Raw genomic sequence first — 26,191 nt, forward strand, 5'->3', positions numbered from 1 at the left:
TTTAATACAGGGGTTCAGGGGTTTTAATTTTTTTTTTTTTTTTTACCATCTGATTTTATTTAAATAAGCTAGTATATATAATTACCTGTTCTGTTCTTGGGATTCTTCTGCCTTTAATTGAAAAAAGATCCACAAATACTAAATAGAGAAATCATGATGAAATCAAATAGCAAAAAAAGTCAAATAGCCTGTGCACAGTGTCAAAGCAGCAGGGTGTTTGCTGTTTCCATCTACTGCCTCATATGTTACAAATATATGGATATCTTCTGGATAATGTAACAAACATATAAATTACACATAATAAATATATTATGCTACACATAACAAATACATTATGAATGCTGATGGCAATGGCCATCCTTATATTTTGCTCTTCCCCCTTGTTTCCTCTGTTTCTTCAAAGTGCAGGCTTTGTCCTCTGTTTCTCCACTTCTGCAGGTTCTTTGGGGCATAAAAGCCCTTCTCCACCCTCACAAGCCAGATGCTCACATCAGCCTCACCTCCACTCCACGTCAACGTAATACACAGTTATGCACCATCCTTCTGCAAACTCTTTTCTTTAGGAAAGAAATGTTGTTCTGGAGCTCTGAAGGGGACCCGGATCTCAGAGCTGGGGACCCGGGACATGCTGCAGCTGCGCATGCAGTGCAATTTAGATGTTGTCCACTTGTTCCAGAATTCAGAATAAAAAGCACAAAGAATCGCTAAATTCTTTTCAGAAAGTGTGGCTTTACTTTGTTGCTGTTCTAAGAGCCCAGCAGAAAGTCCATTTAACCACTGAAAAGGAATAAACAAGGGATATTTACCTAGGGACCTCAGCATAACTACAGAAAATTTCAAAGGCTTCAGGTGCACTTCAAATTCGATCATTGACCTGATTTAAAAAAGCAAAATACCTTTCACTTGTGTATATAGTATGACTTTGAGTGATACCTGGCCACTTAGAGTTCATGCCTATGTGGGGGAAAACCCATTAATATTTCATCTCACCTGTTGATCTCATACACACATACATGTATATACACAAACACAGACAACTAATGTCTTATTCTGTTTGAGAAATAAAACATAATTTGGCACTATAACTAAAATGTTTTCACTTTCTCTATTTTTAATAAAAATTAAAAACAATCAGGCAAACTGAAATATCCCAAGAAATTACACATCAGCGTAAGGATGCATTACCAATGCATGCTATGACAATTACATCGAGTGACAGCAAAAGAGCTGAGATAAACTTCGCATTTATTAAAAGTTTTTTTAATGTCTTCAAGAGTTTGCTTCTGGCTTACTACAAATCATGATAGTAAGCTAATACACAAACATTTCAAGTTTTTATTTCTTAAATGTTTTTTGACTCTTGTTGAAAAGCAAACTTTAATAAATAAATAAGTTTAGGCACAAGAATTCATTATGAATTGCACAATGACAATTATGTCTGGCAGATTATGATACTAACTCTATTTTCCATGCTGCTGCTTTGAAATATGGTCAATAGATTCTGTAATTAAAAGCTTTCAGAGAAGAGTTCAAGTTTTCATCTGTTGCTTCAGACTTTGAATAGGAAAAAAAGTGAGATAAAAGGATCTGTCTGGGTTACTTTCCTATGCTGCTGTAAATTTGTTTTATAGAAACTACAATATAGTCTTGTTTGAGTAGTGTAGCTCACTTAAATAAACAGAATTCTATTATGTCAGTTTCTATATTTCATCTAGGATAACTTTTCTTCCACCTGACAAATTCCATTTGGATTTTTTGTTTTCTCAGGGGACCAGAGACTGTTTAAACAGGCTTTCCTGATTTTTACCCTTTGCTTTTAGTTCTCTTGCCTTAAATCTACACAAGAAATTGCGTCTTATTCATTGGTATCCTTGTACTCTTTGGCCCTTTGTTCATTTATTCAGATAATTGTTTTATTCTATTTGTATATGTCATCAATTCTTGCCACTTGTTCTTGTTCATGTAGCAAGCACACTTATGATTTCATAGTCCATGCCTAGTCCGTTGGTAGACATAAAATAACATGTCACAGTCATATGAATATATTCACACATGGATCTCAAAGTCTTTCGCATTCATTCCAAGACATTCTGGACAGCTCTCTTTGGCACCTGCCCCTTTCTGTCTAATACTGTAGAAATGCACACAAAATAATTTCAGCCAATTCCATAATTCTTTGGATGAGTGTATATCCCATATATACACTTACCTGGCTTTTGAGTTTTACATGCTGTGCATTTGAGTTTAAAAAAATAGCTATAACATTCCCAGCCCATTGAAGCTGACGTGTTTTCAGCTGGGGAAGAAATAGGTAGACGTTTGTTTTAGAGTAATGAGTACAAGGAGACTCGTATTTGGCCAGTCTTGAGATGGATCTGCCCCACTTTTTGTCCATGAAACAAGCAAACCTAAAGACCATCAAAAGGCTTCCATTCTCTAAAGGTCTGTTTGATTAGATGACAAACTAATAGGAGAACAAACCATTTCTTCACCAGAGAAAGAAAACCTTGTTTCTTCTAGCAAAAACAGAGCAAAAAGAAAAGACTTACAAATCCTGCTCCTTGCTTACTACACCTATGCAAGGATGTGAGTCTTTTCTTCTGCCTCGCTCGCTAGATCCGTCATTCTTGATCTCTTCCTGGCTTAATTGGCCCCTTCTGGGTGCCACAGTATGCTGCTTTCATACTTGCCTATGCTGGATCAACAGGAGGCATCCGGACATGGAGCCATTACCACTGCGCTCTGGATGCGACCATCCAGCCACTACCTTATCCACGGAACAGTCCATCCATCAAATCCATCTCTGATTTAGAGAGAAGGATGATGTGGGGGAGTGTGTCAAAGGCCTTACAGAAGTCCAGACAGATGACATCCACAGCTCTTCCCTTGTTCACTGATGCAGTAAACTTCAAATAAACTAGTGTTTCATCCTCTTTGATTTGGTTCATTGCAGTGTGGAATACTACGTAGACCATCTTGATGCTCATACAGCAAACTTCTCATTTTAAACTCTGCCTTTCCATTTAAGGTGGTTGGCACATATATTGCAATGACCACAGAAGTCCTTAGTCAGTGTGATGTGGTAGCAGGTGGAAAGAAGTACTGACCAAAACCAACAAGAAAATGAATAAAAATGAATTCACTTTTCAAAATGAATTTAGTTTAAAATCTCTTCCTGAGTTGCAAAAGTGCAAATACTTGCCTAGCTTTATTAACTTTGAGTATTTCTGAACTCATCTTGTAAAAAAGCATCAAACTGCATCTTCAAATTTTATGATTTCTGAGTTATTAAATGCTTGAAAAATGTGCTTTATAATGAAAGCACCACCACAGCCCAGCCTTCAGCAACATGCATACTGCTGCTCTAGTATCTATCAAATTACTGAAAATTGTGGCGGTCTGATTCTGTTGGTATTGTGAAATAGAAGTAATCTGTAAATTTATTTCCAACAGCACCCATGCTCTTGATGCTTCATCTCTTCATTATACAAGAGATCTGAGGCTGGAAAATACTAGGACAACATATTTATTAGTCTTTTAATTATATTTTGTGAAGATGTTTGGTATCAAGGGAAGAGCAAAGCCTATTTCCACTGTGAGCATCCCTAAGTGTATCAAGGCTTTTAGAATTTCTACTGTAATATATGTCAATGAGATCATAAAGAGAAAAAGAATTGTTATGCAGTTTTTCTTTCATCATTACTTGCTTGCTTCTCTTTCTAGTTCTCTTCCCTCTGTCTGATTCCAAAGTGTAAAAATATGCTAAAGTACTGACACTTGACAAAAAAAAAAAAAAAAAAAAAAGATTATCTAGAAAAATCAGCCTGGAAATCTATAAACATAATTGATGATAGAAGATATCCCTAATAACTGTTCTATGTCCTCAATGCTTGGAAGCCAATATGTGTGTGTGTGTCCTTGCATATCATAAAGCCTTGTATTATGCTAATTTATGCCTCCATTTCATCATTTGGACACGTTTTCCTTCTTTTTCTACTGTTTCGCCTATGTTCTGTTGTTTTCTAGAGTTCCTCTCTTCATGTATTTAACTTTTTTTGAATGCAAGATGGTGAACCACAATTATTCCTTCGAGTTTACGCAAATGGGAAAGGTGTGCTGATAAAGTACTAACACTAACCTACCAGAAGTTATGCAGGCTATTTTTGTGATGAAACCAATGAGTTAAAAGAAAATCAGATACATGTTATAGCATAGCAAGGGATCTTTAGGAATACTGAAGGATTTAAGAGCACAAATTCTTTTAAAAACTTCATTTTCAAAAATGATTCGAAATAATCAGCGTGTTAATGCATGAAAAGCAGATTATACAAAATTAGGCCAACACACAGCTGCAACGCTAACAGTAGCATGCCTGGGCAACACTGCTGTGACTTAGGTATCTAAACCCTGCTTTACAGCCTTCAGCCCTCCCACAGTCTTCTAGGCCAGGCAGTGCAGGGTATGATAAGGAAAGGCTGAGTAAAGACCCCACTCGGCGGCAGAAGTAACTAAATCAGGGATGCTAGCACTTTAGGGAAACTTCATCAGCTTTACCTGTACTTTTTTGCCTTGGGCTGGCTTCTGTTCTCTCCAGAGCTGTCCTGTTTCTTCTCCTCTGCTCCCTTCATACTCTCTTCCTTACCATTATACTCATCTCTCTCCTGTCCTCTTCACCTCCTTCCCTACAATATCTGTCTCTCTACTACTCCCACTCATTTCCTTCCTTCTTAGTGACACACTCTAATTAAACTCTTCTCCCCTCACCAAAAGTTTGGAAAGTGCTCCCCAAAAGGTAGCATCTCTTCCCTAACATCGCCCTCCTCCTGTCTACTTTGATAGCAAGCTGTGTGAGATACCGGTTGTCCATTACGCTGGTGGGTACATTAACTACCACAGGGGAGATGCTGTCATAATAAACCTGATTAACTCCTCTGCAGCAGCAATAAATTGGATCTCTGCTGCTAAGATACTTACGAGGGACAGAAAGGCTAAGCAGGTGGCTGAGGAGATATCCTGGAAAATGCCATGAGGAAGCAAAAAACCACCCCCCCCCAAAAAATCCAAACCCCAAACAAAACTCCCAAAGCATTACAGAACCGAGATTGTTATAATTTCCTTTTTGTTATATCATATTTGATGAGCTTTTATGGTTGGGACTGATTACAGAAGAAGATTCGTAAACACAAATCTTAAGAAAAAATGTACTTGGCCTCAAATTATTTCTGAATTGTTTCTGCTTTGACTAGGTATATGTTCTGGCATTAAACCAGCTGTGTTTACATGGACCTTCTTGAAATTGCTCCATTCTTTTAATCTCTGGGGCAAAGCAAATAATTTTTTGTTGTATGTTAAGAGTATTTATATAAACCATGAAAAAAGTTATATTTGCATTTTGTTTGGGATTTTTTTTTTCCTACTGAGTTAAATTCATTAAAAAAACTTACATACCATCAGGGCATTAATTTTTAATGAATTCAGTTTTAAATTCTGTGTAGAAGAAAACAATTTTAGAAGACTATAAGGCTTGGTCCTAATTATAGTGCTTTGTCTAGAATGATTAAAAATACAGTCTTTTACTTCAATAGATTATTTTTTTTTAAAAAAAAGGAATGTATTTTAGTATTTTGCAAAGAATATCATGGAAACAGAATAGTCACAGTATTTATAATGGAAGCATTATAGATAGTATTGTGGTCTCTGTTAAGACCATGAAGGGGTTTTCATCCAGAAAACATCAGGTTAATTCACATTACTTCACAGTATTATTGATAGGAATCTGGAAAATTGAGATATTTAAGTTATTAGATATTCATGACAATTTTGATTACTGGATTTTGGCTTTTATTTGCAGCATAAGGAGCAGTTCTCCTATTAAAAAGTAAAAATTTCACAATCTTTTTCACTTTGGTTTGTTCTCCTATTCTGGTTATTTTTCTTTAATATGTGCCAGAGAAACACTTTTTCCCTTTCTCTGAGATTTTTTGCCATCTCATTGATGACTCTCTTTGATATTAAAGCTCCTGTACTAGACAAAAGCGCTATATTAGAGAGCCAGATTCTATAGGGTGAACACTTTGTGTTGTCAAGAACCTATTTTCAGTGGAAAATTTGAAGAATCAGGCTCATATTTGAAGTTGTAATGTTTTCCAAACTCCAGTAAGTTATCTTAGAAAGCTAAACCATATGGTATCAAGCAAAACTTATTTCATGTTTACTTACTGAACAATGCAAAAGGAACAATAAGTTTTATTTTAACTTCTGAGACCCCACTGGTAACAGAGATATTATGCAGAGCTATCTGGAAGTCATTTCCAGTCCTCACAGGGGGTCTATCTGCAGCCTTAATTTCAGACCTGGGGCTCACTCTATCAGCTTATGCCTCTTAAATGATCTTCTGATAAACTCGAAACAAAGAAACTTTTGCACAACCAGTAAGTTGTAACTTATTTTGGGGAATGATTGCTCTTGCTTGGGTTTGTGTTCTAGGGAGCTTAGAGGAAAATTACTGTTATTACGTTACATTAGTTACTGATTGTGCATTGTTTGACTGAAAGATTAACTAGTATTTGGATGTCTCTTAACACAGTTGTAGGTGTTTTTCTTACACAATCTGCCTGAGGACAGAACTTTGAGTTTCAACAACAGAAACAAATGTAGTCACATAAAAATCCTCAGCACAGCTGAAAAATCTCTGTGGGATTTTTCCCCCTAAAAAATATTCCTTCCCCCTTTTAAACTAACATTGCTACAAAGAAAAAAACATTAGACTTTCTTTTGTTCGGTCCTCTCTTAAAAGTAATGACATGATGAATATTACAGTGTTGTTATTTGTACCATGTTGGTACTTAATAGCAAATTGAAACAGGTTTGTTTCAGTTCAGAATAGCTCATTGTTCTTCTTTAAAGAGGTTAAAAAGTAAAAAAGCTGAAGTTAAAAGGGAGAAATTAGTATAACCAGCCAGGAGGTGTCTGTCTGCAAACAGGTTCGTAATGATTTTAATGGTACAGAATTCATCCATCAAAGTATTTAGAAGATACAAGGGGACATAAAAACAGAAAAAAAGCAACTCAGACACACACGGTTGTAGTTAAAGACGTAATGGGAAAGCGTAAATCAATTAGTCTTGGTTTCTTTTGTAACAAAACAGTAAAAAATAGTTTTATTCTGAGACAATTCTTTGAGACAAGTGATTTATACATAGACATGTCAAGAAACATAGTTCTAGTATGTTTACATCAACACCTGGAGTTTCTTTCTCTTCCTCTCTATTTTACCTGTCTCATAAATCTCTAAGTGAGTACATTTAGAAGGATTCTAGACTTTCTGGTTTTAGCTGGTGGAGTTAAATTAATGTTCAAGTGCAAAACTAGATATATATATATATGTTATATAGATATAATTTACTTTTTCCATTCAAAATACTGATTGAACCATTATCTGAATAAAGTAAGCAAGACTTAGTTTCTGTATGCGTCTCCAAACGGAGTCACGTACTGTGGCTGAATACTTCAGGGAGCTGCTATAACTTTGCTAAAAATGACACTTGTTCGTTGGGATATAGTAACACCGGAATTTGATTTAGTGCTCTAGCAAAGCATTTGGCCCTGGCTGCAGGTGGAGGATTTTGTGGCAGTTCTGTGGCAGAAGTCCTTCTGCACTGTCAGTCATCCGTCCAACACAGAGGTCACATTCACACCACTCAAGTCCAGGCTTCAAATTTAGGAGCTGCTTTTGCTATCTGCCCAATTTTCTCCACTGACTACATCATGCACCTACATAACTGTTAGGAGCCAAAATTCGTAATGTGAATATTTCCCTTACCTGGCTCTCTGCCTTTTAAACAAGGCTACTTTCCTTGGCTTTTCTAGGAGCATGGACCTCAAGCCCAACAAAGAGCAATTTGGTTTCTTCCTCTTGCTCACTTCTTCAGTGGTAGCAGATTCTTCTGAATTTTTGAGCAAAACCTAGAATTTCCAATAACAGAGCAAGGGGAAGCTAGACCCAGATGGTGGTAAGTTAACAAAATTATTTGACTTCTACAAAATACTGTTTATTGGATACATAGAGACCTCCTTCTAATTTTTCTGCCATTGTTACAGTGGTAATTGTAAAACTGCAGCCAGACATCAGTAGATAGTGGAAAGCATAAATAAACAAATAATATTTTAAAGTTATTTACGAGATGAAAGGTACATTTTTTATTCTAAGTCTTGTTCTTCTCAAAAAAAAAAAAGGAAATTAAAAAATACAGTTAAACTTTCCTTTTTATTATGTGTAGTTACTCCACTGATAGATCTCTTTCAAACGTGCTGGTTCTTTATGAAAACATATTTTTACCCAACAAGCATAGTTACATGCCATAAAGTATAATAAGCAGAATTGAGGAATATTTTTTTGTTGTTTTGTTCTTTTCAATGAATTGGTTCCTTTGTTTTTTTTCTCCTTTTGTAATATATAATGATGAAAGTAATTTTAGTTAAAATAACTTATATATGCTTTTCTCTCAAGTTCAGATATTAAAAAGATGTGGAATAACTGATTTATGCATAGTGACAGTGTAAGAACTGATATACTGTCTAGTCTATGGAAACACTAAAATATTTTTTCTAATTTTAAGTCAATACAATTAATGCAAGACTTAAATTGCCATGATAAATCAGAAGATGACACAGGACTAAAACATATTCTGTTCAAGAGTGATACTTCAGAACAACTTTCCCTAAAGCACACTTAATGTTATAAATGACCATTTCTCAATTAAGCTGACAGCAGATTATAAAGGTTCATTATGCATAACAGGGATTTTTTTTAAACCCTGCATAAGTGTAAAAGAAACCTTTGAAGAATAATTTACACATTAAAACAAAGGACTTAAGGAGATTGCCTGGCATTAATTAGAAAAAGAACAGTCAATTATAAGACCAAAAATAGTTTTAGGAAACTATAAGTCATTTTTTTCAGTGGAGTTAGAAAAGTCCAGAACCCCCAAATTTCATGTACCCTTTGTAGTGGTACCAAGAAACTGTGGACTTAAAGCTGAAGCAAAAATTATTCGTTTGGGTACAGCTATTATTAATTTATACAATAAACAATAAGCTCAGCACAAAGTTAGAGAGAGTTAGGAAAAGAGAAAACTCTAGACATAATACATTGTATCAAACTCCCATGTTTCTCTCCATCTTTCTTGTATGTACTGCTATAATTTTTAGTCATCATCATACATCATGATTAACAAGTTTACACTGCAAATATTAAAAAGCCCTCACTTTGCTTACTTGCTGATTTTAATGAAAATATAAGAATTTGTACTAATTAAACACATTTCCAATTAGCATACAAGAATTTTGGGAATATAACTCCTTATGGAAAGTACCCAAGACTTTTGTTTTATTATATATTAACAGTTCAACATACCAGTGTGACATATAGGCTATCCAGAGTTTTCCCAACTTTTTGTTCCTATTTCATGTGCTTCTGAGCAATACACATGATAGCAGCATTGCCTTGCCTCCTGTGCTTCTTGATGTTGACTGTCACTTGTAATGCCCTGAAAGGGTTTTAGGCAAGGCAGGGGGGAAGATTTATTTGGGTTTGTTTTCTTCCTCCAAGTTCTAATTTTAGTGATGCTATGAACACGAAGCTCTTGCGCTGCTGCCCCACCTCCCACAGCTTGCTGGGCTCAGCGTGCTTTCTGTAAGGGGAAACTTTGACTGATAGATCGATCTGATCCATTACGAAAACAGATACTCTTAAACTATATGTGTTTTGAGTTTGTTCATACATTTTCTATTTGTCCCATGCCAATATGGAGTTGTAAAAAACCCAGCCTTTACAATTTATAATTTAGATTTTGACATTTGGGAAAGTTGTTGACTTTTCATTTTTCTTCCTTTTCCTGTCCCAGGACTACAATTTGGTAAGTCTATATCTCCCAGTGGATAGATAAATAGATAGTTACCGTCCATCATTGTTACAATGCAGTACCACTGTCAGCCAGAAGTGTTATGAAGTGGCAAATATTTATCTAAACTGCAAGGAAAGTATCAGTCTCAGCTTAATATTTGCTAGGATTTGGATGATTACATTCCCAGGTATTTTTTAAAATATATTTTCAGACAGGGATTTAAAAAAAAAAATTTACTTCTTTTTTGACTCGCTTCTCTGAACTATAGATTAGACAGCCATCAACAAAGAGTGTTTGGTTAATCACTACTATTTTGCTGAGAAGGATTAAATGATTTATGTTCTTTCTAACACCATTAAAGTTAAGTTTAATCAGATTAGCCTAATGCTTCTCACCAAACACTATTATCTTTCTACTAGTGGCATGTATTGTTTCAGAAGTGCAGGCTACTGCAATACAGACTTTCATTTAGCTTCTAAAATGAAACTCATATCTGTGATTACATAATTCCATTTTGGCATTATACAATAAAATATTATTTGAAGTGATGTAAACTCTGAAAGATAAGCCTATATACGAGGTCTTTTGGAGAGATCCAGAAATAACCTAATACCTCTATGTATTTTGTCAGGCTTTTTTAATACATCTGATACCTGGTGGGAAGGGGGTCACAACCTGAATAGATTCCTATTGTGCACCCAGGCTTTAGAGATGTTTAAGCATGTTTCCCATATAAATTTTGTTTCTCCAGAATACGAATGGGTGAGAAGCACACGGTTATGACACAATACTTTGAATGCTCCAGGTAAGAGTATACCCCGCTGAGTCTGTCTTTGCCCCCAGAAGCTTTATGACCGGGGGGGTAGTGGTTCAGTGCTACATTTGCTTAACCCCCCCTGCAGTTTAAAAGAGCGTGCAGCTATGCAGCAAGCAGTTCCAGAGCCCTGGGCGACTTCTCAGCCTCCCCGTCCTTCGGGGCTGCCTTTGACCCGTCAGAGGGCAGAGCCGGTGAGCCAAGGGTGGCATGGGAGCCCCGAGCTGTGCACTCACGGATTTACTTACCCAGGGATCACAGTTGAAGCCTGGGGTGGGGAAAGGAAAGCCTGGGAGGAGGCAGAGGTTACTTCTACTGAATGCTTGGTTTTCCCTACGTCGACAGCAGCAGGGACCAGCGAGCTGCTTTGCCTCCAGAGTGGCCCTGAAGTCAACAGCTTGCATTACCCCTCTTATATCCAAGTCTGTCTTGTAACATTTTACTACTGTCTATATCTATTCCCGCCTTGGGAAACTTGCAAGCATTAATGGACCTTCAAGGAGTAATTACATCTGGCTGGCTCGTATCCTGAGTGAGTGAATGTAACTGCCTCAGTCGTTGTAGGGAAAAAAACAAACAAACAAAAAAACCAGACAGATTGTCTTCATGTTTTAAATAAAGGCTTTAAAGAAAAAAAAAACTTATCTCTGCCAAAGCACTTCTGTGAGGACTGGAAATAGGACTTATCAGAAAGGTTTGCCTGCTACATTCTCAGTCAAGGCAGGGTCATGTACTTGAGAACAGCAAATTTCAAAGTACTCGGCAGTCTTCATCGCTGAATACTTGCTTGGTCTCTTGCCCAACACGCTGGCTCTGTGGATTCCTTTCAGAGGTGGCTAATTTCCCCAGACACAGAGTGCTCAGGCACGTTGCACAAAGCTCTGGGCTCCCAGGATGGGGGACAGCCACGCAGTAGTAAAGGATTGCAGCACTTTATGGTTAAGGCTTTCAGCACGGAAAAACAACTTGTACCTCTAGCAGTCCTGCTAGATGGAATCCCAAGCTACAGGCTCATGGCCTTAATGAGTTCCAGTGGGTTAAACTTTACACACTGACACTATTCACTGTTTTCAGATTCTTTTTGAGCTTATTGATCAAGTGCACACACTGAAGTTCAACTGGTGCTTTCCATCGCTTTAATACAGGGCAGCCAATAGCAACAAGCAAACAACTAGCCTGTTCTTGAAGTACAAGTAACTTTTATGCTTTTTCAGGCATATTTTTTTCACAGGTGTTTTGGGTTTATGTGGTGGGGTTTTGGTAACAGGGTAGAGGTTGCAGGGCCGGCTCCTGTCAGGAGCTTCTAGAAGTTTCCACAGCTCCAGGTGGGACCCGCCGCTGGCCCAGGCTGAGTCATCAGTGAGAGCAGTAACACCTGTGGGGAACAGGTTTGAGAAGGGGAACCTGCAGTGAGTGAGGGGAGTGGGACGTGAGAGGAGCCCCTCTGCAGGTGCCGAGGGCAGGGGAGGAGGAGGGGATGCCCCCGCAGCCCGTGGGGAGGCGGCAGGCTGTGTCCCCCAGCCCACGGAGGGGAGCAGATGCCCACCTGCAGCCCGGGGAGAGAGGAGCCCACGCCGGAGCAGCCCCCGAAGGCGGCCGGGACTGTGTGGTAAAGCCCGCGCTGAGGCAGTCTGTGGCTGAAGGACTGCACCCTGAGGAAAGGACCCACACGGGGGAAGTTTGTGAGGAACTGCAGCCCGCGGGAGGGACCCCACGGTGGAGCAGGGCCGAGTGCGGAGTCCTCCTCCTCCGGCTGAGGAGGAGGGAGCGGCAGAGCCCAGGTATGGCGGGCGGACCCCAGGCCCTGTCCCCTGTTCCCCTGCGCCGCCGGCGGGAGGAGGGGGAGAGAACCGGGAGCGGAGTTGGGGCGGGAAGGAGGGAGGGAAGGAGGGCGGGGGGGAGGGAGGGCGTGCGGGGGGGAAGGTGTTCCCAGGCCTGGGTTTACTGCCCGATAGCCTTGTGGTGTTTTGGTCGGTAGTGAGTGAAATTGACTGTGTTCCTTCCCCAAGCTGAGCCTGTCTCTTGCCCGTGACCATGAGTGGGGAGTGATCCCTCCCTGTCCTTGTCTCGACCCACGGGCGTTTCTTTATATTTTCTCCTCATCCCACCGTGGCGGGGGGGGACAGGGGGGAGTGAGCGAGCAGCTTCATGGTGCTTTGTTACTGGCTGGGCTTAAACCATGACATCCCCCTGTACTCGGCACTGGTGAGGCCAAACCTCAAATACTGTGTTTGGTTTTGGGCCCCTCGCTACAAGAAAGACCTTGAGGTGCTGGAGCGTGTCCAAAGAAGGGCAACGAAGCTGGTGAAGGGTATAGAGCACAAGTCTTACAAGAAGTGGCTGAGGGAACTGAGGTTGCTTAGTCTGGAGAAAAGGAGGCTGAGGGGAGACCTCATCACTCTACAACTCCCTGAAAGGAGGTTGTAGTGAGGTGGGCATCAGTCTCTTTTCCCAAGTAGCAAGTGACGGGACAAGAGGAAATGGCCTCAAGTTGCAGCAGGGGAGGCCTACATTGGATGTTAGGAAAAATTTCATTATCAGAAGGTTTACCAATCACTGGAACAGGCTGCCTGGGGAAGTGGTTGAGTCACCATCCCTAGAGGTATTTAAAAGACGTGTAGACATGGCGGTTAGGGACATGGTTTACTGGTGGGCTTGGTAGTGTTAGGTTAACAGTTGGGCTCGATGACCCTTTTCCAACCTAAACAATTCTATGATCAAGTTGGTCAAACACGACTTCCTCTTGGAAGGACTTCACCTGCTTGTCCTTCACGTGCCTGGAAATAGTTTCCAGGATCAGTTGGAATTGCTTTCCCAGGAATCAAGGTGAGGCTGACTGGCCTGTAGTTCCCTGGGTTCTCCTTCTTGACCTTCTTGAAGATAGGAGTGACGTTTGCCTTCCCCCAGTCCTCAGGCACCTCTCCCCATCGCCATGATCCTTTTGAGATTGGCCTCACAATGACACCAGCCAGCTCCCTCGGAGCTTGTGGGTGCATCCCATCAGGGCCGATGAATTTATAAGTATGTCTGATATCCTTAAGTCCAGTTTGTCTGTTTGTTTTAAACCATGTGGACTTAGCAGCTTTCCCCTGCAGCACAGTTTCTTGTGCATTAATAATTATAACTTGCGTCACAATTATTTACTTATTTTTTCCAACCACTGTTTTAAGTCAGTGTTCGACACAGAGTGCGTGATACCATTGTTCTTTCCCAGAAAACCATGAAAAATTCTGTTTATTTGTTAGAGATTGATATTTAAAAGAGAAGAACATAGAGATGTCTTTTAAAAATGTAATTCAATATTAAATTATAGGCACTCCCAGGCTTCTGTCTTAGTTAATCTGTTAAGGTAGTTCAGTGTGAACTTGTTTGTTCCAGGAAGTGCATATTGTACCATGTTAATTAAATAAAGAAATAATTTTATTTGAGTTCAGCCCCTAAACTAAAGAGGAAAAAAAAAAAAACAACCCACACCACAATGTGATTTTACATTATAGCTTTCCAACACAATTTTGGAAATGCACATAATTTTGAAAGTAATATTCAGTAAATTGAATCAGTAAGAACTAAGCAGCATGACTGTTCTCGAAATGATTTGAATTTTGTTGCTATTAATGTCAAGAAATGATGATTTCTTTTGCGTTTTGTCTATGGTTGTTCACAAGATGTGTCCAGTTAATATCCTATAAATTGGGTGAAGCTGATTGATATTGAGCAGTGCTCATCTATATGAGCACAGTCACAGTTAGTCATGGTTAATAATTAGGGAAGTGTTAAATATTAATATATTGTCCTTTTGAAATGTATCTTTAAATTAGTTTTGGGTTTGCTGTTTTGTGTATGTGCGCATGTTCCATTTCTCCGCGTTTGCTGTTCACATGCCCTGCATGCTAAGCAGACAGCACTCACATTCAGTTATTTTCCTACTAGCCATGTCTCTTTATATGCAGAAACACTGGGTGAAATCTCAACCATGGAAACAATTGGAAATAGAGGCTGCAACTTTGTTAATTAGTAAGAATAAATCACCCAGAAATCCCCAGTAGAGTTGCACCAGTATTGATTTTTCAGTATGAGAGTGAAGAGTTTTAAGGTCCCCAACAGGTCCTTCCTAAATCACTAATATCATCTGCCAGAATTGCAACATTGGAACATAAATCTCCTAGATAAGCCCTGTGCATGTCAAGAACAAGACAGAAAAAGGCCACCCAGCATATTGCAATAATGTCTTCTGGGGAAAGTTTTGTCCAAAACCTAGCACAGTGATCTGTTGAACTCCTTGTGATGAGCCAGTATGCCTGATTTAAAGAGGAGCTGAAAGACAGACCCAGGAATGAATGCATCCTCCTAAGAAGCTGCTTACATTTATGCTGCATCTTACAGGAACAGGAATCAGTCACAGAAATCAACACTTATTTCCTTACCTCACCCTTAGTCTATGGTATGGTGTGCTGGTTTGGGCTGGGATAGAGTTAATTTTCTTCATACTAGCTACTATGGGGCTGTGTTTTGGATTTGTGCTGGAAACAGTGTTGATAGCACAGGGATATTTTGGTTACCACTGAGCAGTGCTTACACCCAGCCAAGGGCTTCTCTGCTTCTCCCCCCACCCCGCCAGCGAGCAGGCTGGGGGGGCACAAGGAGTCAGAGGGGACACAGCCGGGACAGCTGACCCCGACTGGCCCAAGGGATATCCCAGACCATAGGACGTCATGCTCAGCAGATAAAAGCTCGGGGAAGAAGAAGGAAGGGGGGGCATTGGGAGTGATGGCGTTTGTCTTCCCAAGTCACCGTTAGGTGTGATGGAGCCCGGCTGTCCTGGAGATGGCTGAAGTCCTGCCTGCCCGTGGGAAGTGGGGAATGAATTCCTGGTTTTGCTTTGCTTGCGTGTGTGGCTTTTGCTTTCCCTATTAAACTGTATTTATGTCAGCCCTCAAGTTTTCTCACTTTCACCCTTCTGATTCTCTCCCCATCCCATGGTGTGGGGGGGAAGTGAGCGAGCGGCTGTGTGGTGCTTAGTTGCCGGCTGGGGTGGATACATGACATGGGTGCTGGGAAAGCTTGGGTCTCGCCCATAAATAGCGTTCATCATTAGGCAGAGAAAGACAGCATAAGCCCCAGACAGTGCTAGCTAACCTTTTCTTCTCTGTCTTCTTTTCCTCTTTCCATTATATATTTCCAAGGTCTCTGCATTCAGCAAAGTTCCTCTTAAGATGGCTAATCAAGCATTTCTTTGGGGACATTCTTCTACTGCTTTTAGAAGATGTGAGGAGCAAATTCCTGCTCTTATGATATCTGTGTCTTAAGACTTATGAAAATAGTCCCAAGGAAGAGCTCCTTTCAAGTTTATATTCTATTCTTAAGGATACCACTGTATTACAAAGTATTCCATATTCATTTTGTGATGAACTTTGAGCTCTTAGAACCACTATAGTAGGGTGCTGAGGACTCTCTAATGCTTTAGTGTTCTTCCATATGTTCAATTCTCGATGACTTTGCTGGTTTCCTTCCTAAAAGAAATAAGACGACCACATTCCTTCTCTCTATTGACTTTCTTGTCCCTTCTGGAAGAGGAAGCATTTCAGGAAGAGACCAACAAGGTTCTCAAGGTTGCAATAACTACTTACTAGAGCTGTAATGCAAGTTGTAGAAGTAATATAAGTTAGAAGAGCCCTAAGCTGTTCTGATACTATATTTTTAATGGTAAACCACAAACTGAAAATGCACAATATGTCATCTTACTCTAAAGAAACCGAGTTGTCAAATTTATGAGCCACTAAATATTTTTCTAAGTAGTATCAGGAAATCTTGGAAGCCTCTTCTTTTGCAAAAAGCAGGAGAATGTACAGAAGAAATACAATTTGCTCAGAAATGCAATACACATACCTTTTTCCCTTTCATATCAGGATACTGAGAAAGTTTTCACTTCCAATTAAGTTGTCTGAGAGAGTGGGGACACATAACCTTCTACAGGACAGGTGTATGAAAACCCATCTATTTTTATGTATAGAATAGCTTACAAATATGAAGGTCGTTCTTTTGCTTTGATTACCTGCTTGGTTACTTCCAGCCCCTAGGGAAATAAGTTAAATCTGCTCATCTCACGCTTCTGGTTTACATTTCTTCTTAAAAACTATATGTTGTGTTTTCTAGGCATTTTTTTCTATTCATACAGATTAGTTTTTATGTTGCACACCTGACTTTTGAATGATTGTGTAGATAGAATAGCAAAAAGTAAAACAACAGCAACAAAACACAACCCAAAACCTCTTCATGCAAGTGGTACTCCAAAGAGGAACTGTGAGCTTGGAAATCAGAAAACTTCTTACTCCCTATATATTTAATTCAGGGTGATTGACACTTTATTCCACAAAGAATGTAATTTTGTTATAACACATTGGATCTGTTGAATTATCAGTACTCGCACACAAAAAGACTGATGCAATAAAGCATAGCTGAAGTGACATCTAGGGCATCAGCATTTCATACAGCTGAGTACTAAAAAAGCTGAATCTTAGTACTGCATTCATCATTTTGCTACATGTTGCTGATTTTGTGTGTGTTCTTTTTGAAGTGTAAGTAAACAAAGATAGACTGTGGAGGTTCTGTGCCATATGATTCATTATGTTCCACTTGGCTGTGGAATCCCTGGAAATAATTACAAGATATTTCAGAATATGAGCTTATGCTCATAAAATCTCTGACATAGTTCAAGGGATTCATCAGACTGACTTAAAGAATGACACTCTTCCTTTAGAAAACAAGAAAATCAAGAGGTATGCCCATGACACAAGGAAAATCCTTTACTCCCATAAGTCTTGCTAAGTAGTTTCAAATGCATCTTTGAAGCTGAACATAGATATCCTGAAATTTTGTTTCCTTTCTATTGCAGGGGACAAAATATCTCCCCAAAGCTATGGATCCACTTACAGACTGTTTTAAAAGCTACAGGTTCCCCATTTCATATGGCACTCCTGACATTTTTTCCAAGAGCACAGACATTGTGCATTCTTCCTGCTTTACATCTGTTTTGCAGTCTGTTCTACACTGCCAGTTCCCTCTCTTCTCTGGCTTTTAACATGTATCTCTTCTGGCATCTGTGTGCTGCCCATGTAACTGGCTCTGTTAGCCGCTCAGAGCATCACTCCTCTCATTCCAGGTTAGCAGTCCTACTGCATATCCTAGTGAGGATTCTTATTCATTTCCCAAAATCTGAATTTTATATGCTTACCTTGGTAATATAAGGTAACTTGCAATTAAAAGGAGAGAACAATCCTACTTCCTCTTTCTTCTTGCAGAGTAACTGCAGTTCTCTCTCTTGTGCAGATTAACATACAGGGAAGAAAGTAACTTCTTTCTGGTTGAACTAATACCCAGGGTAGTACCAAACTGCTGGATCAAGTATTGCAAGACTCGTTGCTTCCCCAGTTCAGCAAAATGGACCTATGTTATTCAGGTTTTCTTAATAATTACATTGAGTCCTTTCCATTTACTAAGCTTTTTTTGGTTTTGTTTCATTTTGCATTCACTTAAGGTTTCTAAAACATACACTGTTAGTAATGTGGGTATTTGGTAACTTAGTTTCTTCAGAACTTAGTTTCTTCAGAGTTGATATTTAACAGACATAAACTGTAAACTCATAACCTCAGTGGGGGAAGAATGCAGTAATAGCATTTAAAACTGTTATTATATTTATTTCTTTACAAACTGATTCTTAGGGAAATATTGCCTTTTTTTGCCCTGATTCACTTAACTGAAACAAGGATTTTTAATATAAATGAAGCTTTCCTGGCTCATTGCATTAATAAGTTCTGCAGCAATTTCTGCTTTTCATTAATTCATTCTGAGTTAATCTTTCTCCCCAAACTTGCTCTAAAACCTTCCTTTTTTTTTTCTCCAACTTTCCCTTCCCAATTTTCAGTTGTATAGTGTACAATCAGGAATGGGATTTAAGGATGTACCATCCTATTTCTTTTCATCTCTTTAAGCAAAATTAATAAATCATTGATTGCAGCTGCAGTTTGGAATTAAATTTTGGATAATTTGTCTCATATCCTTTACTGGATTGCTTTCAGTCCAACTTGTAAGTGAATTGCACCTTGATAAATAATTAGAACTAGATCAATAGTACAGGAAATTAATTTCTCTAACCTACTTCTCAAGATAAGGGAAAGAAAAAAGTAATGTGTTTGACTCAGGTACTGAAGTAGAGAAGCTACAGCATAAACTTCTTTCAAAATGGCTATAGTAATTTCCAGGGTCAAATAGGCTGAGGTTTTTTTATGATGTACTGCAAAATGTGCTAGAAATCAATGATGGAAGTTTGCTATTGGTCAAAAGGTAGATGAAAATAATTCTCAATGAGGAACAGATAATTGTCATTTATTATGTGGTTAGACAAAGTACAGAAGATAACACAATTATCTCTGACTAGAGGTTATGTGTTAAATAATAATAACTACAAGTCCTCTAATTTTAGTCCGGCTGCTATCCATCAACAATTTTTATTTTTTTTCCAACTGGTAAACCAGAGAACTTTGCCCATTCATACTGACCACAACGCTATTTCATTGTTCCTCATGCATCTTTGAAGGGCGTTAATAATTTTTAACTTCACCCATCTTTAAACTGGCAAAGCTTTTATAATTGGAAAGTTTTTTCAAGCAATGTATCTTCAGAGTTTTCTTGAATCTCTTCTGAATTTTACTGATATAGAGTGCTAACATTTCTAAGTGTAATTGACAAAACAATTACTAAAAAAAAATATAGTAAGTCCCTAATTTATTAAAAAAGAAAAGGTAGATGACTTTTCAGATGCTTCCAGAAGATTTTTCAGGAGTCTGTACCACCTATGGCTCAGGTTACCCACAATCTCCACTCTTCACCTGATTTCAGAACTGTGCCATTTCTTTCTTTGTAAGAGATATGGGACTAATGTTTCCCTATTGCATGAGATAAATGGAGCTATCTTGCCTGTTCTTAAGAAGCAGTGCTCTTGAGGATGCTTTGTATTGGGTCTTGTAATCCAGATTCACAACTGAAACAGTAGACCTACCATTATGATTAGCCTTCCCTGGTAAAAATATTTTTCTGGCCTACAGCATTCATAGTAGAGTAAGTAGACTCATAAACCAAGACACCATTGTTTTTAGGGTGATACATCTTATCACACATAATATGGGTGTACAACACATGACTCGTGAATACAGCAAGTTCTATATACACATTTTCAAAAGTCACAGCATTCACCTGATTAAAATGTATTAAAACTACTGTGTTACGTGAATGTGTTGATTGCTTTGTTTATTATAGGGAGTTATAACCTAATTATCTTGCTTTTTGTACTTAAGAAATTGGAGAAATATGCAAAGCTAATATTAAAATAATTATAAATGAAATTACAGAAAATAACTATATCAAAATGGAATGGAACTTAGTACAATGTAGAAATCAAATGAGATCTAAGTTTTAAAAAAAGCTGCATATTTTTGGTATATTACATTAATTCTAACCTGAAGTAATCCAATCAACAGAATACTTCTATGAATATAAACCCTTTTTTTAATGCTAAAGCCTTTCCTGTACAACCTGTATATAGGACATGCAACACTTTATAAATGTTAAAGTCTTTCACTAGACTTTTGCACAATCATATAAAAATGACAAGATATTTAGAGAAGCATTACATTGGATGAAGGCTGAGCCAGAACGCTTTCTGAGCCCAGTGGTCACAGATGGACACGGGCACGTGTCTCCCTTCTCTGTTACCAGGTCACAGGATGGGAGTGAGGCCAGGGTGGACTAAAGGAGCCTAATGAAATGGTTTGCCAGTGTCCTCAGCCCAGGCTGTGCATCAGGCAGTGATTGTGCATACAGCTGATTGATGACTGTGGCATCCAGCTTGTCTGTCCAATTCATCACTGTGCAGTCAACAATCCAAATATAGATTTGATCGAGAAACTCCTGGCCTTGAGGGTGCTGATTAAGGACAATACATAGCCCATAGTTTTGCCAGGGAAAGCTGCATGGTGTAGGATCCTAGTGGGTAAGCACTATTTGCCACACTTGGTACCACAGATCTTCAGAGGATGCCCCACTGGGCTCAGTCCCAGGGAATGGAGCATCTCAGATGCTGTAGCCATTATAGCCAACCACCATGTCCCTTAAGAGCTTGTAAAAGGAGAGTACCGGTGGTGGCTGACAGAAGCCTAGTGGAGAACATCAAATGATGATCCCATGAAGCTCCCACAGCGTAAGTGGTGTTGGTGATGTGGGTGAGACATGGACAGGCAGACTGGCAGGCAGCCTCACTAACCTCCAGCATGATCCTACCAGCTGTAGAGTTACTGATCCAAACTGGTTGCCCATGGACTAGTGTGAGTGACGGACAGATAGCAAGGCCCCAGAGGGTAATAACAACCCACCAGGATCAGCTTGCCACAAGTCTGGGTAGTTTTGTGCGAGCTCCTCTGACAGCTGCAAAGGTGGTCCTTTGAACACTGAAGCACTTTCTGCTTCTCATCGTGTTTACGATGTGTTTACTAGCAGTGCCTACACATCTTCTAAATCTCAAATCTTTTTTCTGTGATAAGTGAGTTCACAGACAAGGATGACAGCCTCTGTCTCACCCACCACTGTTGGTCTGGACTGTATATGAGAGTTTGGATGTCCATTGTACTTTCCTACATGTCCTGATTAAGGAACTAGAGCATCTCTCATATAAGGAAAGGCTAAGAGAGCTGAGACTGTTTAGCCTAGTGTTAGAATTCAATACTCCAACCAGGCTTTTTTAGATATTCTACATGTGTAGGGTATAATGTTTAATATCAAGTTTACTTATCTGAAGATCTTTGATGTTACATGGGATTTCTGATTTAACAGTAATACAATGAAAACACAGTACAAATTTAAGTTATGCTTAGGAAATTATAGCAACTGCAATATACAGTTTGATCACCATACCAATGTGATTCTCATTCCCAGTCTTTATGATGTGCTCACTGTCATGATGCTGGGTGTCCCCAGTGCTGGGAATGAATATGTGGGCTGAAGCCAGCTCAAACCTGTTGCTCGCTTTAAATTTTTTTTGGTAGCTGTTTAGTTTTTATACTCTGTGTTTGGCTGACATACATATACACTCCCCCTCATGCTGGTCTAGCTAACTCAGGGAGAAATTCATGCTCTTTTAATGAACTCGGGGAGAAATATTTACACCATCAGTTGATCCATTCAACTGCCATAGGTGTTTATCTAAAAGAAAGGCTGCCCTCCAGTCCCCTTTGTGATGAGAAAGTCAGCTGCTTTGCAACAGCCATGGTCAGTCACACTGTACATTATTTCCTGGGCTTCGTGGGCTCATCACCCTTGCCCATCTTCTCTGAGCTTTCTTGCGTTTTAGGGGTTTGTTGGTCAAACCTAGAGAAAAGGACTCGGGGGATCTTATGGATGCATATAAATACCTGAAGGGAGGGTGCAAAGGAGATGGAGCCAGGCTCTTTTCAGTGGTGCTCAGTGAGAGGACCAGAGGCAATGGTCTTGAACCAGAAACACAGGAGCCTCCATCTGAGCATCAGGAAACAGTTTTTCACTGTGATGGTGACTGAGCACCAGCACACGTTGCCCAGAGAAGTTATGGAGCCTCCATCTTTAGAGATATGCAAAAGTTGTCTGGGCATTTTCCTGGGCAGCACGCTCTGGGTGGCCCTGCTTGAGCAAGGGGTTTGACCAGGTGACCTCCAGAGGTTCCTTCCAACCTCAACCCTTCTACAATTCTGATTCCTCTGCAACGCTATGTGAAAGAAATACGTGCTTGACCATGCAAGACTGAACTTCTGAACAATGGCACTATTGGCCCTGGCCTGAAGGGACAGAGGTCTCCATCTTCAGGACTCATAAGGCATTAAAGGCTTTCTGGCAGGAGCACAAATAGCAGGACTGGGAGTCTGAGCATCCTGTGTCACACCTACATAAATCACAAGCAGCACGATGTGGCACAGATTGGTCATCAGAGATTGCCCATGTCCGTGTTGAGCGCTGGTAGTGATGCGGTGTGATGATGTCTCGTGTGCAGCAGATGAGCTGGTTATAAGAGGAGTCACAGAAGCATGTGAAATAGTTGGCTTTTGAAAACTAACATGCTAATTCTGGAATAAGACCCCTATGTTTTGCTGATTAGCACGTTTACTTGTGTGGATATAGATTCTACCGTATCAGAAGACCTCAGGCACAGAGGTCATATCCTGACACAGTTAGCTTATTGGTATGGATGTTGCCACTCAGTCTATTCCCTTGCAATCACAACTATCTATTCAGACAGCTTCATAGCAAGACTTTAATAATTTCAGTCCAGATTTGTAATGTCATAACCTCAAACACTGGAAAGTTAAGTGTCTACTCTAAGGTGTCATCTAGTCACAATCCTCCTCAGTCAATGCGCAAGCAAGCTCTCCAGAGGGTAAGTTACCTCACCAGTTTCAGAAGCCTGTCTAAAATCAGGTAAATGTCTCATCACTGATGATAAAAGGAGCCCCAGTGACTGGCTTAGATAAAACATTAAGTTTCAGAGGATTTTAGGCAATTTAGGCAAGATAAATCTCACCCTTAGGGTCAGAAAACCTTCCCTCCACCCCCTACAGTCACAGAAAAATCCTCTTTTCCCCAACAAACTAAAAGACCTTTAGAACAAAAGACCAAACACATAAAAACATCATAAATATGCCACTAGAAGAGAGCAGAGGAGATCAGATACAGACAACTTTATAAACCTTAGAAAAGCAAAGAATGTGTCTGGTGAACAAGTCCACATGATCCTAACAAGTAATGGAAATTGTACTGAATAACCCAGGTGAAACTTTGTTTTTTCCAGGCTCTTTAGTTCCAGGTTCTTTAGTGTGCTGAGCATTAAGTGTTTCCCCTGTTAGTGACAGTGCTGACTGGTTTCCTAAAAACTTCACGTTTCAGCCCATTCTTTCAATAGTCCACTGTTATATTTCTATCTAGACAGTTTCCCCTTTTTGCTGTCTTGCTTTGTGTTTTCTCTTTGTGCCCAGGAGAAGGCAGTTTTGCTCCAAGTATTCCCTAAATATGAATTATTTTCTCACCGTTGCTTACTCAGATTTGTGAAATATTTTGACTGTAGGTGATATCTACTATTTTGTGGCCTTGTAGGGGACTCTATGTATTCAGAAGTCCTCTGAGCACTTCATTACTTTGTTTAAAGAAGTTTAGACTACACATGGATTTATTTCCATCTACAGGAGTGTGATTTGAGTAAACAGTTTTCAGTCATCTAAGTATTTCCATGGGGGCTATCACAGAAAGTTACTTCACACCTCTTGTAGAAAAGCTTTAATACCCCTTCTTTACAGGTGAGGAAAACAGGTATAAAGAGATGAAGCTGCTTGTGTTTTGTTATACTGAAGTTAGCTGCAATACCAAGTGGCAATGAAATAAAATCTGTTGAGTCTGAAGCTCAAAAGTTATTCTTGATTCTCAGCAGATATGAACAGTGGCAGAAACTACTTCTTTGAAAAAATATATGAAGATTGGAATATGTTTTAGAAATGTATGTTTATGCTCAAAGAATATGAGCACTTGCTTGGATGCTAAGGACCATAACCTGTCCCACAAGCAATCATTACAATAAGGAAACATTCTTGTTTATATTCTAAATTAGTCAATGTAATTAATCAGTATACATAGTCTAATGCTACCTAACAACTTTAACTGTGCACTGTTGTGACACAATTCAGAATAAAATGAAAAAAACCTTTCTAATCTTTAAACATCAGTTTTCTCAGATAACCTGGGGTCAAAACCACTAAAAGCCTTACTCATAAATTTATGGTTATTGCATGGCATGCCTAGAGAACATATTTTTTTCATCCTTATTAAATGCAAACCATTTCAACAGTCTTTCCTTTATTTCCTTTGGGCAATGCATAGGTTTAACTCAAAAAAAAATTGAATGTTTCAGCAAGTTATGAACATGTAAAAAGAAAGTTTTATAATGAAAATGTTCTTGCAAACATATTATAACAGGTGATAGCATTTTCTTGCTAAAAACATTGTACTAAGTGTGAAGACACAGTAGCTGAATTACATTTTTATACAAACTGTTTTTATCTCATTTTGGATCACTGTCATATTTTCCTTCCATATATATGTATCTGACCTAGGAAATATAATGTATGTGCTTAACTTGAGTCTCTGGTTGGTCCATTGGATAACTTCTGTGCTTGAACCAAAGCACACTTGCAAGTATTTGTATCTGCAGAAGCAAGGTTCAACTGTATGGAAGATACTCCTGTAAACTTAATGTTAAATCATGTAATAATTCTGCAGTCCACCTTATTTCTCCAAGTAATAATGAAATTCTGCAAAAACTACTCCCTCAAAAAAAACCCCAACCAACCCCCAGAGAACCCAACCAAACCCACCAACCTTGGGACAAGACTAATCTTAGATGTAGCTGTATAGGGACCACAATAACAGGAATAAATCCGTAAAGTTTATTTTACTTTTGAATACTATCTATATACAAAGTGGAAGATACAGCTAGTGTCTCTGATCTTGGATAGAGGCAAAATGTTGTAAACACAATCAAATGTGGAAAGCAACCCCCTCAAGATGACCAATTTTTACTTTTACCAAATTAAGGTTTTATATCAGCAAGCAGTAGCTGTTCATGTAACCAATAATTAAAACAATAGCTTTAATACCGTGATAGTACCGGGAAGCTTCAGTGACATGAGATGGTATATGATGGATGCAAACATCATTGTGTTATTTTTGATTATGTAACTTTGTCTAAGACAGTTTATAAATCTGTAATCCTTTGCAACATTAATATTACTGTCAGGAACATACGTTTCAAATCCTGTACATAGAAATCCATCACAAACTTTAGACACAGCTTAAATCATTGTTTCACACTGACACTGTATCTTTGGATTGGTTCTATTATATCATTACAATAAGGTATGATATTGTTCCTAAGAGGGACTTTAACAGCTGAGAGGGCCATACTATCAAGCTCACAAAAGATATCTCTTCTTCAGCTAAGTTTTTGACATTTACCCAATGTATTTTATATTCTGTTTTCAGTGAGTAAAAACTGTTTTAAAAGGCTAATTTCCCATTATTTTAAAATATTTTTTTCTTCATTCAAATTTATTTCCTATTTTCAAATGTCACTTGCCTATCTCAGCTTCCAGAGGCCTTTCCTGTCTTGTCTCTATAGAAATACAAATTGCACTTCTGGAAAGAAAGAAGAACCCACCCACCCCAGTCTCCCAAAACAAAAAGAAGAGCTATTTTAAAAGAAAGCATTTTTAACATAATCTTATTTTGTCTGTTTCTGTTTAGGGGAGGTTTTGAGAACATTAGTTCTCAGTGGTACTTAGCCAAAGCTCTGTCTCACAGCTGCTATCTATCTATTTGTACTTCTTTTTTAATCCAAAAGCTAATGACT

The sequence above is a fragment of the Haliaeetus albicilla genome, chromosome 3 (assembly GCF_947461875.1).
Source record: "Haliaeetus albicilla chromosome 3, bHalAlb1.1, whole genome shotgun sequence".
NCBI classification, from domain to species: Eukaryota; Metazoa; Chordata; class Aves; order Accipitriformes; family Accipitridae; genus Haliaeetus; species Haliaeetus albicilla.